Source organism: Ambystoma mexicanum, chromosome 5q (genome assembly GCF_040938575.1).
Source record: "Ambystoma mexicanum isolate Mex_15411 chromosome 5q, UKY_AmexF1_1, whole genome shotgun sequence".
In the NCBI taxonomy this organism is placed as follows: Eukaryota; Metazoa; Chordata; class Amphibia; order Caudata; family Ambystomatidae; genus Ambystoma; species Ambystoma mexicanum.
Window position 1 is genome coordinate 719537916 of NC_090933.1, and position 13672 is coordinate 719551587.

A 13672-nucleotide genomic window follows, 5' to 3' on the forward strand; every position below is an offset into this window, starting at 1 on the left:
AGGAGGGTGGAAGATGCTCTAGCAAGGAATGAACAGGCCAGTGGGCACGGGACTCAGGAGGTAACCCTCCTGCAGCAAAGACTGGCCCAGTACTCCAAGACAAACCAGGAAACACAGAGAGAAAATGAGGCTCTCTGTCAGCACAAAGATATGTTCCAGCGACAGGTAGCCATGCAAGAGAGACTGATAGAGTCTAGTAAGGCCTTGATTGAGGAACAGAAAGCTTAGGCTCTTGCATGGCAACAGGGAGCAGGGGCTGATAGAGATGAAGTTTGCTGGGAAAGGGAAACACCTGAGCATAACCTCAGGAGCCCTAGTACCAGAGGCCTTCATATCTCCCAGTTCCTGGACTCTGCCACCCCCATGTCCCCTGGCGCACATGAGCCCAGGGCCATGGGGATGGCAGATTACTATCCAGTCAGAAGTATGGGGCTCATAGGCCAGTACCTCCCAGGAATGGATGGGCGGGCATCTGGGTATGGGCACCCAAGTACTCTGAAGTTTAGTGGGCAACCCCAGGAGAATAGGACCGCTAAGGGCATCCTGAAAACCTCTGCCCAGTTAGGACAGTGGGGGATACCCATCAAATCCTGGGAGCAAGGAGGAATCAGAAGACTCCTCTGAGCGTCAAAGGACACAGGAGACTAGGTCCCCACATTGTGCCAGCCCTTCCGAGGCTTGTAGAATCCGGGAGAACCTAGAAGATCAGACGGGCACCTCTGGGAGCAGTGCCAATGAGTCAGAGGATGAATGGACCAGGGTTACCCGAAACAAGAAGGCCAATAAGGCAAAAAGGGCCTTGCTTAAGGACCCCTTAAAACAGATTAAGGCAATAAGGAGTGTCATCACGCCTTATCACAAGAACGCCAAGTATTCTGCATGGCAACACTTAGAGCTCTTAGAAATCCCCAAGAGGCTTGCAAGGCAGCCTACAATTTACAATGTGGGGAGGATCAGGCCCCACAAGAATGTGTGCAGGAGTTGAAGCATGCCTTTGCGCAGACTACCAAAAAGGTGTGCACGGACAGCAAAGAATTTGTTAATACGTTTTTCCATGCCTTACCCAAATACATCATGACCCAGCTAGTGAGAGATTTTCATGAGAAAAGATCACTAGACTGGGTCATTGAACATGCCACCCAAATATATGAGGTGCAGAAGCCCATAGAAAGCAAAAATAATACGAAAAGCCCAAAACCAACCAGCACCCCTGCCGCTGCTAAGGTGACAGAAGTAAAGGTTGCCCCCAATTTAGATTTGGAGATGGGGAGGCCTAAAAATCTGCCTGCAAAGAATAATTCCAAGCGCAGAAGGCCCTCGGGCCAGTCACAGACAGGGAACCAAAGAGGTAGTCCCACAAATGGGGTCCCTCACTCCCCTGACTATGTAAGTCCCCACTACAAGGGAAACCAACCCATCCTGGGTTATGTGTGGACCCCTCCAGCCCAAGGGGGGGTCCAACCCAGCACCTAACCCAGGGAACCTCCCTCCTAACTTCCCCCAGGAGGGCAGAAATTTCCCAAGTCCTGGCCGGAACTTTTTCCCCAGGTACCCACAGAACTTCCAACCCCAGAATAATCCATCTTTCTTTCCTCACTTTCCTGATACCCAGACAACCTAATCCGGGAGAGGGGAGGCCAAGGGTGGAGGGGTACCCCAAGCTTCCCAACCCGGGGCACTACCAGAGAAGGGATAGCTACCCTTCCCGGGATCAGGCCAGGGGAGAAAACAGAACCCTGTATCAGCCCGAGCGGGTTTCACAGTTCGAGCGCCAGGTCCAAAATATGGCACAGGATCTGGGTCACATGCTGAGGGCTCAGCAGAACCCTCAGATGAGCATGCCGGCGCAGAATGCCCCAAACTCTGGACCTTTTGCTCCAGACCAATGACGGGGGCAGCACCCTGACAACTCACCGGTTCCCAGGGAGGAGGCACAAGGGGAAGGGGGTATAAAGCCTTAGAGGAAGCTTCCTTCCCCACTTGTAAAGAGCCCCTGGAAACCCAGGAACTGGAAACAAAATCTCGTACCCCTAAAAGACTGCAACCCAAGGAGCAGAGGGGGGTAGGAGAAACAAAGGACCCAAACAGGCCCATTTTGAGGAGGAGGTAGAGATCTTCCAATTTGAAGGAGAGGGATCCTCAGAGGATCCTGGGAAAAGGATCTTCTCCTTCAGAGATGGGGGAACTCCTCCCAAAGAAAAATGGGTCCCAAGAGATTCAAATTCAGACTGGGTAGATGTGGGGACTGAGCTAGCGCCGCCCATCATCCAATCCCAGGACCAACAGCATCAAAATCCCCTGGTTCAAACCCATCCTTGCGACTGCCTCTAAAAGGCAGGGGGCGGCCCAGAACCGTAACCAGGGGAACTCTAAACTTCTCCCATCTCTGGCTGCCACCTTTTTCTTGCCGATTCCCAAGACTCTCCACAGAATTATGCCCAAATCTCTTCTCTCTCCATGTCCAAAACTAAAAGAATTAGCCCACCAGTTGTCCAAAAATGTGCATTATCTGTGCCCCCTTGCGGAGAAGGAGGGAAGATACTATGCCCAGGTTCAAGTACAGGGGAAGGGTACAATGTTGGCACTGGTGGACACTGGATCCCAAGCTACCCTTCTGTCCAAAAAGGACTTTGGTGAACTAAATTCAGGAAGGGGGAAGAATTATCAAATTCCTCTCACCTCTCTTCCTGGACAACTTCGGAACTTTGATGGGAAGGAAATTCCCGTCGAGGGGACTGCAGATTTGGACATTAAAATTGGGCAACACAAGGTAAAGCACCCGGTCATAGTTGTGACTCCAGAGGGCGCCCCTTGTTTACTAGGGAATGATCTCCTGAGAAGGTTGTCACCCTAATAGACTGTGTAAACAAGGTCCTCTGGACCCCGACTAGCTGACCAATACAATGTAAACAGAGTGTCAACCATGTTAGTTTAAACGGCACATGCCACATGGTTGAACAAAAATCTGATCAAGTAGAATTTCACTTCCAGAACAACCAAATTCCAGACGTGACAGTAATAGCAGTAGGACAACATACTAGTGATGGGGGGTCCTCTCTATTTCTGAAAATCAACCTTCCTTTCAGTTTAAGGTGGTATTCCACACTGGAAGGAAACACTCTGAAATTCTTTACTAATCCACAATTAGACATTCCCACTCCTAAAGTCCAGAAAGATGAGACATCAGCTCAGAGCCTGGCTGATGTTCAGAAAATTGGAGAGCAGTTGTTCATCCCTGTTCAGTAAAATGAAGGGAAGGACTACGAACAACGGTAAGAACTTCATCAGCGAAGCCATGTTCCGCCAACTCCACATTCAAACTGATAGACAAATGGGAAATGGATCTGGAAGCACCCAATTCCAAACATCTCCTGCCAAGCAGGTGTATGCTCAAATCTCCATAGGCAACAAGAGCATAGTCCATAATTTTTGGGTTGTGCGAGACGTCACTGCCGCCTTATACTTGGGCAGTGATATTCTCAATCTATTTGCCATTAGTTTGGAACTAATCAACTTCAAAGCTTGGCCCCAATTAGCGGATAATCCCATGGGCTTTGATGATCCAGAGAAAGCATTTAGGTCAGCTCAACTGCTGCCTTATGCAGTTGAAATTCAGATTGGAGAGGAAGTCACCATCCCAGAAAGGACCCGACAATTCTCCCCGGAAGTGAAAGTTAAAAGAGGACAGAAATTGAAAAACCCTGATGCCTATATTCATCTAAATGCTTCTCTCCAACAGCAAGGGTTGGGGGTAAACCCAACAACATTAGTCAATATAGAACATGACACCATTCCAATAGAGGTGGATAACAGCGACTTAAAGAGTATTACTCTAGCCACAGGCACCGTTATTGGAATGGCGGTTGATGACCGACATTTTTCCATTGATCTAGGTAATGAACTGTTAGGACCAATCTCCAAGGACTGTTTTGACAGTGATGACAACACAACACCAGACAGGATCTTTACCCGGCATGGGGGGAACTTCCTGGTGCACACTTCCTGCCCTTATTGTAAGGACGATGCGACTTGTGACTTCAGGAGGGATGAGGTGATTTTCCAGGTCCGTGAGGGCTGCCTTTTCCACCTGAAGCCACCAGTCCAAATCAGCACTCCAGGGACTTCTCCACCCAGCTGGAGGAGGCCGCTGAGATAGTGAAACCAGAAGTCTTTCCAGGCTTCAGGCAGATGGTTGAAGAGAGAGAGTCAACCTAGCTGATGCCTGTGAGACTCTGAAGCAGAAGCAAAAGTTGAAACAAGTTTTCCTGGATTTTCAAGATCTCTTTGCGGTGGACTCATATGACTGTGGTCGCACCGACATCCACACAACAACAATTCCCACGGACCCTGGTATGACTCCAGTGTTTGTGAAGCAATATCGCTTGCCTCTCGCATCAATGGAGTCCCTTACTGAAATAATTAAGAACCTTGAGTCCCGTGGGATAATCCATCCAGTCTACAGCACCTTCAATAATCCAGTGGTGGGTACATTGAGGCCAAACGGCCAGGCGAGACTCTGCACCGACCTTCGGGAGCTCAACAAACGGGTCCATACTTCCCGATGGCCTCTTCCCTACATTGACCAAGGGCTGGCCCAGATCCAGGGGTCACAAGTATTCACTGCAATAGACCTGGCCAAAGGATACTGGACTGTACCTGTCAGTAGGGAGGACCAATACAAGCTGGCTTTTACCTTTGGGGGCCAGCAGTACACATGGACCCGGACTCCCTTCGGATACCTCAACTCCGGCAATGAGTTCAACATTTTTCTACATAAGGCCATGCCCGACCTGGGTGAAAGGGGCAGCTTGGATTATGTAGATGATGTCCTCATCAAAAGGTCAACTGTGGAGGAACACATAGTGGAGATCTGTTATGTTCTGACACAGTTGAGGGCCGCCGGAGCAAAACTTTCCTTTCAGAAAGCACAGTGGTGTAGAACCCGTGTTAATTTCTTGGGGCATGAGATTACTCCTCAGGGTCTCTGTCACCAGGAAAAGAAATTGGAAGCACTCCAGAAACGAAAAGACCCCACAACTCTGCGGGAACTAAGGAGCCTCCTTGGACTGACTAATTACAGCAGAAGGTTCATTGAGGGCTACGCAGAGATCAGCAGAACCCTGATTCATCTGTTGAAAGGGGGGGTCAAGTGGGAATGGGGTCCAGAACAATCCGAGGCAGTAAGACAACTCAAAAGAGGCCTCTCACAAGCGCCTTGCCTAGCTTAGCCTGTCAGAAACAAGGAGTTCTTCTTGGAGACAGGGTTCTCTAATACATGCTTGACTGCATTATTATACCAAAAGCATCACAAGGTCAATAAAGTAATCTCCTATATGAGCAAAACGTTATCCTCTGTGGAGGAAAAATTCAACAATTATGAGAAGGCACTCCTGGCTACGGTGTCGGCATTTAAGAATTACCGCCCATGTATCCAGGGGGAACACATCATAGTGGAGACTTCACACAAGCCTCTGCAATATCTCCAAAGTGACAGAATCTGGGCCGGAAATGTAAGTAATTCCCAAATTACTTCCTGGATTCTGTCAATGCAAGGCTTTCCTGTGGAGGTCAGATATGGCCAAGATAAGAAGTGTCCCCTCGCACAAGGTCTGGCTGACTTGCATGATTGTGCCAGAGAAAACTGTCTCGAGGACGAAAGTCTAAATCAAGGACAACATGGAGGCATCCCTCAATTCACCACACAAGGTCTTTGAAGAAGACAAGTGTGAGGGAATGCCCACTGTCTATGTGGATGGATGCTCTTACCATGTTGACAACAACGGGGAAAAAGAACTTGTGGCCGGCGTAGGGAATGCATGGATGAATGAGTCCCCAGAAACCTCTGCTGGGTACAAGATTGGTCCCCGAAGTAGTCAAGTGGCAGAGTTGATGGTTGTGCATCAAGCCATCCTCACTGCTGTCCAACATCAACTCCACGAACTAGTCATAATCACAGATTCGGATTATGTACGGAACGGGTTCGTGTAGCACCTGGTTAACTGGAAAACCAGAGGCATGTTATGTGCTAATAACAAACCCTTGAAACATGGGAAATTAATCAAAAATATTGATGATCTGGTCATCTCGAATGGGATGACCATCTACTGGAAAAAGATCAAGGGTCATTCCAAAGAAGAGGGACCAGACAAAACTGGAAATGACTTAGCTGATCAGCTGGCCAAAACCGGGGCCATCCCAGGGGATCTAATAGAGATCGAGTCCCTGTTGGGGGAGATCCAGGTCACTGCTATCACTGGGACCCAGACAAATGCTCACAATGATCTTTCAACTGCACAATGGAGTAAGGAAACCCCAGACGCTGATTTGATTACGGCTCAAAAAGGGGATCCAATAATTGGTAAGTTTTATCAACACATTGAGGACCCTGAGAACTTTCCCCTGACGGATAACGATTACATTGGGAAAGAGGACCTCAGAGTGTTGATGAAATGTCCAAAAATGTTTAGAATCCAAGACGGTTTGTTGGTGAGGAAATCCCTAGCTGGCCATGATCTGTGGGTGGTCCTTACCTCATTCCGAAGCCTGATGTTAAGTCACGCCCATGATGCGGCCACAGCCGGTCATAGGGGGTTTCATACAACACTTGAAATCTTAAGAGAGGTTGCATACTGGCCACACATGGGGCAGGACCTCGACCAATACTTGAAGGGGTGTCTTGTGTGTGCACAATTTCAGCCAACATCCCTCACACACCGTGCGCCTCTCAAAAAGAGGGGGATGACACTGCCATGGTCAGATTTGCAAGTACATTTCATTGGGCCCGTGATTCGCTCCTCTAGGGGAAATAGGTACATGTTGGCCGTGACATGCTTATTTACTAAAGCGGTGGAATGTCTCCCGGCCCCAAACTACAAGGCAGAACCTGCAGCTGCCCTGATGATCAACCACATCTTTTCACATTTTGGTCTACCCCAAAGGATCGAGTCAGACAGAGGTAGCGATTTCACCAATGAAGTAATGACAAAGATGTGGGAGATACATGTGGTTAAAAGGAAGCTACATATGGCTTACCGGCAAGCCTTTAGTGGTGCATTAGAACGATACAACAAAACCATTGTGAGCATATTAAAAACATTTGTGGCAGATTCTGGGCCAAGTTGGGATATCCGATTACCTCTTGTCCTAATGGCCATCAGATCTAACCCTTCATCTGCAACTAAAATGTCACTGTTTGAGCTGATAACTGAACGCAGGATGGTGCTTCCCCAGCATCTGCTCTACAGGACCCAAGCGCAGACATTGATCAATGCCTCCACATCTCATGAGTATGTTGAACATTTATAAAAACACTTTCAACATGTTTTTGCCTATGCTCAGCAAAATCTAGAAATATCAGCCGACAACATGAAGACCCATTATGACTTAAAGACTACCAGGAAAGAATACAATGTAGGAGACCAGGTCTATCTATACAATTTCCAAAGGGACCAGGCCAAACAACAGACATTTCTGCCAACCTGGAAGGGACCTTTTGAAATTGTAGACAAGAGCTGACCAGTCGCCTACAAGATCCGCATCCCCAAAGGCAGTTTGGCAGAAAGGGAAGACAAGTGGGTTCATATTAATCAACTAAAGTGTTGCCATCATAGGCACCCTCTGCAGCAACTGGAGGAGTATTCTGGAAACCCAGAGGGGGCCACTCCAGATCCATAAAATTACAACCCTAAAATATTCCACATATAGTCTATAAAATACAATAATGCAAATGTCTCCTGATTTATAAAATGCATATTTCCACCCCACTACATTAATAGTGGTGTGGAACTGTCTACAAATATGTTTTGCTTTGTCATCCTAGGAGAGAGATAACCTATAGTTGATTGGAAACCATGGAGACTGACCAAGGAGGACGACCCGGGGACCGGGAGCAAAGATCCGAGGGGCCCGGAGTATCGCTCAATACTCCCATCAGGACTGGCGAGGAGAACCGATCGATCCACCCCTGATGGACGAAAAGAGCTGAAATTGCCATTTGTGGAATCCGGAGAGATGAGTCTGACATCTCAGTCTTGCGAATTTCCATTGATGGAAGATCAACGCCCATCGCAAGAGGGGGGGCTTGTGGGATGTCTTAACCCACTGTCCAAGCCCTGCAACATCACTGTGCATTGCTCGCAGCAGAAACCTTAGAAATGGCCGCTGGAAAGCATGCTGCTCGCTAGTAATCAAAAGAAAGTGCGCAGTGAAAAGCTGAAAAATAGGCTGCGATCCACTTTTGCCTATGTCAGTGGTAACACAGGAAACCACTGCCAAAACCCATCATTTGGCTGCCCACAGAGCAAAATCATTGCAAAAGAAACAGAGTTGTTTCAAAAATCTGTTTTTATTTGGTGTCAAATTTTGCAAAAATCATGGCTCACAAACCACCCAAAAAGATTCAACCTCCTTGTTGGGTGGTCAACATCATTCTACTGCAAGAATCTACATAAATATAAGGTCCACAGAAGTATGTGTTATCTGAACAAAGTCCACTTTTGAGGATTGCTTGCTGGAAGAAATCTGTCAAAAATGGGTGTAATACCGTTACTCACCTCTATCAGAAGCCAGCGATTTAAAACCATTTTGTGTAAAGTTGTACATTGAACCCAAACTATGCCAAAAAAAGACTTGCTATCAGAAGCCTAAGAGGTGGAGCCAATTCAAAACTATATTCTGAAAAGGCTTGAAGTAAGAAATTGTTTGATGTCCATTTTTAGACATTGGGTTTAGGAGTTAAAGTTTCCCACACTGTGCTTCAAACAAATTCCACACCTCTCCCTGAATAAAGGAAACTTTCCCCTGCCCCTGGCTAAGAGATTGACAGGCTGTTGTTAAAAGGAACTAGGAGAGGCACCCTGGCATGTTGCTCGGAATAAAGACAAAGGAGTCATTGGGCTGAATAGAAATGCTAATTCGGGTGTGACTGACAACATACTGCTGGCAGGAAGAAGGACATGTGACCCTCTGAGTCAGCCCAGCTCTAGAGGCGGACCAGAATGAAATGTGGATTTAACATTGAAATAAATATATGTTTTAGAAAAATACTTATAACAAATTTGACCAAACTGATAAAAATGTGAAACTTTGAGATTGTTAAAATGAAAAATTCAATCACAGTTTAAGACTAAGCTGGAATCCGTGCAATGTTCTAAGACTAAACCCCGGAATTTATTCATATTGTGGCTACTGTGTTTATGCTAGGAACATGAAAAATTACAGAAATGTGCTCAGATGGGATATGCATCCATGTCTAAAAATTGGTGCAGAACTAATATTGAGAAACCCACCAAAAGTGCAAAAAAGTTGTCATTTCTGAACCAAAGCTCTTAGGAAGATGAGAGTTGAACAGAAATGTACCTTAGGCAATCTGTCATTTAATTTATGTAGTATTAACAAGTTGTGCATATTGTAAGTATGTGTTTTATGAACAATAAGATATACTGTACAGAGACAAAGGGGAGGGGTTTTCCCCTAAGCCATAAACATGACCCATGATGACACAGAATGACAAGCTGGTCCTTTCTCCAATCAGGGGACAGCGAATTCCATGACCTATCAGATCCTTAAAGGTTTGGGCATAGAGAATCAGCCTCGCCACCAACTTTGGAAATACATAAATATGGACTGCTGAGGACAGGCAGGACACACACTTTCCACTTCTCAACTGATTTATTGGCGAAGCACCCTGCAGGAAGATCCAGACATAGATCCAGGAACCAGACTCCAGGAACAAGCTCTAGAACCAAACTCTAGAACCTTGAAGCTGAGAGGCCTAACCCGCAAGCTGAACCTTTTTCAGATGGCCTTCAGAACCTTTTGCAACCAGATCCTAACCCCTAAACTTCCAAATGGCATCTCAAAATTCAACAGCCTGTGCTAGAACCCAGATCCAGACCAAGAGAGCAGAGCTGTATCCAGAACCCGTCAGATCCAGTACAAGAGGCCGCACAGACCACGGTGCCTTGCTGAGAGCAGAACCCAGTGCTGAGACCTTTCTGGTGGCGAGAGAACCCCAGCCAAACCCTTGACCAGATCTTTGACGGGGCCGATTCCATTCCAAAGCCATAGGAGTTAGTATCTAGTCTAGAACTGTCCATAGTCATCCCTTAATTTAAAGTAACCTAATCCAACCACTCTTACCTATCCATAACTGCATTATTGAATCTCTGTTGTCTATCCTAAATTCTTCTCTCCACCACATAACCCTTGACAATTGTAGCATCAATCATCTATGCGCTGATATTTTTCTGAAGAGGGACAAGTGTTTTGACGGACAGAAGTCAGAGCGGAGGCACCGCTGTCCTTGCGGCTGCCTGTTGAGTGTCTTGCTTCCTCATAGCTCCTTAGTATAAGCCTATCCTTGTTGGTAAATCTTTAAAGCACAATCTGTCATTTTTGAAATCTTGATTCTGTTTCTGAAAAACCTACCTTCACAAAAACCTCTGTAACTTTTGAATCGCATGTAGTTTTTCTGTAATCGCATTTCACGCATGCGGAAAATGTTCTGCGAATTACAATTTAGCTCCATTTCAACACATGTCAAAATAGCTGTTTCTTGTTTTAAACTGCTGAAATTCGTTTTCAATCATTCATGAATCATTGCTAGTGTTGACCTGAACCAATCCAAAGCCATGTTCACTAGTTCTGAATCCATTTAGTGAATTAAAGTCATATTTAGCATTTCTCCCATTCATTGCAAAACCACATTTAAACGTGATTGATCTGTTTTAAAAGCATACCTGTTCTCTCTAAGCTTGCTGGGGGAACTGGGATTGAACTGCATTATTGATTGTATTCCTGAAACCTGTGTGCCCTTATTTCCATCTCTTCATATTGCATAGTGGGGGGAGTGAGGAGTCACAGGGGAAAGAGTGATCACATTGTCTTTTGTGGAAATCATATCAAGTTTATTTCTGTGCTGTATTCTTTCCTATTATTGCATTTCCTTGAATCCATATAAAGTATTCTCTGCTACAGTATCCTTCCTATTCCTACTCCTAACTGATTAAAGAGATTGTTGATATTGTAATATTACCCATTGCTGATCATTGTTCATATTCATAAGTGTGCTATTCAGATATTATTCCTATTCATAAACTGTGATATATATATTGTTCAATTCTTCAAATAAACCTTTTAATTTGCAAAACAAACCTACTCCTTGGCTCAGTGAGGTCTGGGAGATTCAAAGAGAGGGGCGTTATATAAGGGTTCATCATCCAGATTTAAAGAAATTTGACACAAAAATATATAAATAAGGGTTTCCATTGGGCATCCCATACTAGGCATTGACTTAGTTGGAATGCTGTATTGAAGTCACTTACAGCCTTCTTGAGGGTCTTGGACTTGTAGTCCTCCCAGCGCTTCTGGACTTGTTTGACGTGGTGGGGTGCTACCCCCTCTGTGTTGATGTCACCCACTATGTCCGTACAGATCCTCTTCTGTCCTTCCTTGTCGGCGTGCGATGGTGAGAAGAGGGCATCATAATGCCCCAGGACTTGCTCCACCAGGATGCCAACTTCACTGGCATTGAAGCTGGCAGCCCTCTGCCCCTCTGGTGGGGGGTTGCCGCTGGTGCCGGATGGTGTTGCGTCAGACATGGTGTTCAGAAGAATCCTGTGCAGCGTCCTTAGGGACCACTACACACAATTAAGAATACAAGTGGCAATAAAAATTCACATTTGGTACAAGCCTGTACTACACTGTTAAAGTGGTAGCAGTAGCGGAGCAGCCAGACCTATGTCAAGAGCAGATGAGCAGTAGTAGAGAATACACAAACAACCACAATTACTGTGACTCAAGCAAACACTGACTCAAGGTTTTAGGGTAAAAAGTAAAAGTGCATTTATTTTGACCATCGGTTTGCAAAACACTTCACTTCTATTAAATTAAAACCACACGTAAAATACACTACACACAACCAATTCACTTTGGATAAGGCAACTCAAGGTAAGTACCTTATGATTTGACCGTCCGGTGTTGTGAAACAAAAGATGTTACCGAGAATACATATGCAATCATTTTTTGATAGTAATGACAGTTCAGTCTTACTAAAGATACGCGTATCCGCAGAAAGAAATGTTACCGGGGTAAAAACACACATAGCACCTGAGTTAACCAAAGAGAGTTGGGGGCAAAAATCATCAGAAATACTTTCGTCAAAGCAGACAGAATCAGAGAACACTTTCTAACCCAAAGATAAAAGTCAATAGGCCTGCGCCAGTGTTAGGTGGAACAGGGTTCCTGTTGTCCAAGATCGCACAGTTAGATAGTTCACGATTCAAGGATGCCAGCAGTATTTGATATTGTCAGAAAAGGAAGCAAAAGTTATAAGAGGGAAGGAAAATAAGGACAAGCCTTTGGTGAGCAGAAAACAGGGTTCAGCCTAGTTCCTCAAAGTCGGACACAGTACCTTATTCTCTGATGAAGCTGGTACCACAGCAGTTGTTCCTAGTATTTTCCTGCACACTCACAGCTCCTGGCTCTTCAGTTGTGGGGACAAGAAGGACGACGTCTGGAGTGAGCTACACTACCCAGGGTTGAGGCCAGCAGCAGCTACAGTGAATAAAAGGTACCCTCCTTTAAAAGAAGAGAGGCTCTTCAGATGGCTATCCGGACCACTACAGCAGTGAGCAGCATTTTCAACCACAAACAGGATCCTCTGGCTGTGGAAGATGAGCTGGTTGACCTCACCAGGCTCAAGGGAAGAAGACTCCAGACTGGATCTGAAGGGTAGATAGCTCAGGACTGCAGCAGGACTTCCCCGGGACTTGGTAGATGCAGTGCCATCTCCTTCTCCGCTTCTCTTTGGTTTCTGGTAGTTCCAGTGGTGACTCTGACTTCCAGCCAAAGAGTCCTGCCTTTTATGCGAAAATCCTGCATTCACACAGACGGACTGTCAATCACGCAGTCGGGGGGTTGTCCGGCCCGGACAACCACCTCAGCCAATCATGGCAAAGTGTGACTTGGGTTTCCTAGGATACCCTGTGCAGGGGGTGACTACACTCCTCTCTCACATTCAGTCCAACTAGACAATGAGGCGCCAAGAGGAGGGCTTCTCTGCAGAAGCACGCCAAAAGACGGTGAACAAAAAAGAAGGCAAACCTGGTTTGCCATGCAAAATAAAACACAAGAAGGACTTTAACAAAAAGAAATGGTGAATAAACCCGACGGGAGCCAAAAGAAAGAGTATTTGGTCAAGTGGGTTTATGTTCGAGGCTAATATAATAGCCTGGAACAATACCACGTTTATATAGTGTAATCATGGTAGAAAAGTTAGGGTAGATACCACTGCCACCTGACAAGTCTCAATGTTAAAAGAGCAAAACAAAGCTCAGAGAGGCACAGACAAAAAGGGATAGGAATTAACCCTTTCCAGTACTCCATGTAAGATGGGGTGTGCTGGGTCTGTAGTTTTAAATGACTACATAAAGTAAATGGCAACTTTACCTGTTTCTGGGGGACAGTAGTCAGCCCCAGAAAAATAGAGGCAGTGGGACGTCTAACAGACAATGGTGGCTCTATAAAGAGTCCTGCTTTTTGCTAATATTTGGTTAATTTTATAATTTCGATTTTATGTTTCAAAAAAACACATTAATTCAATGCAACATATATAGGAATTGTTTGATAACATATATCAATACACATTGACACAGTTAAATTCTTTAGTACA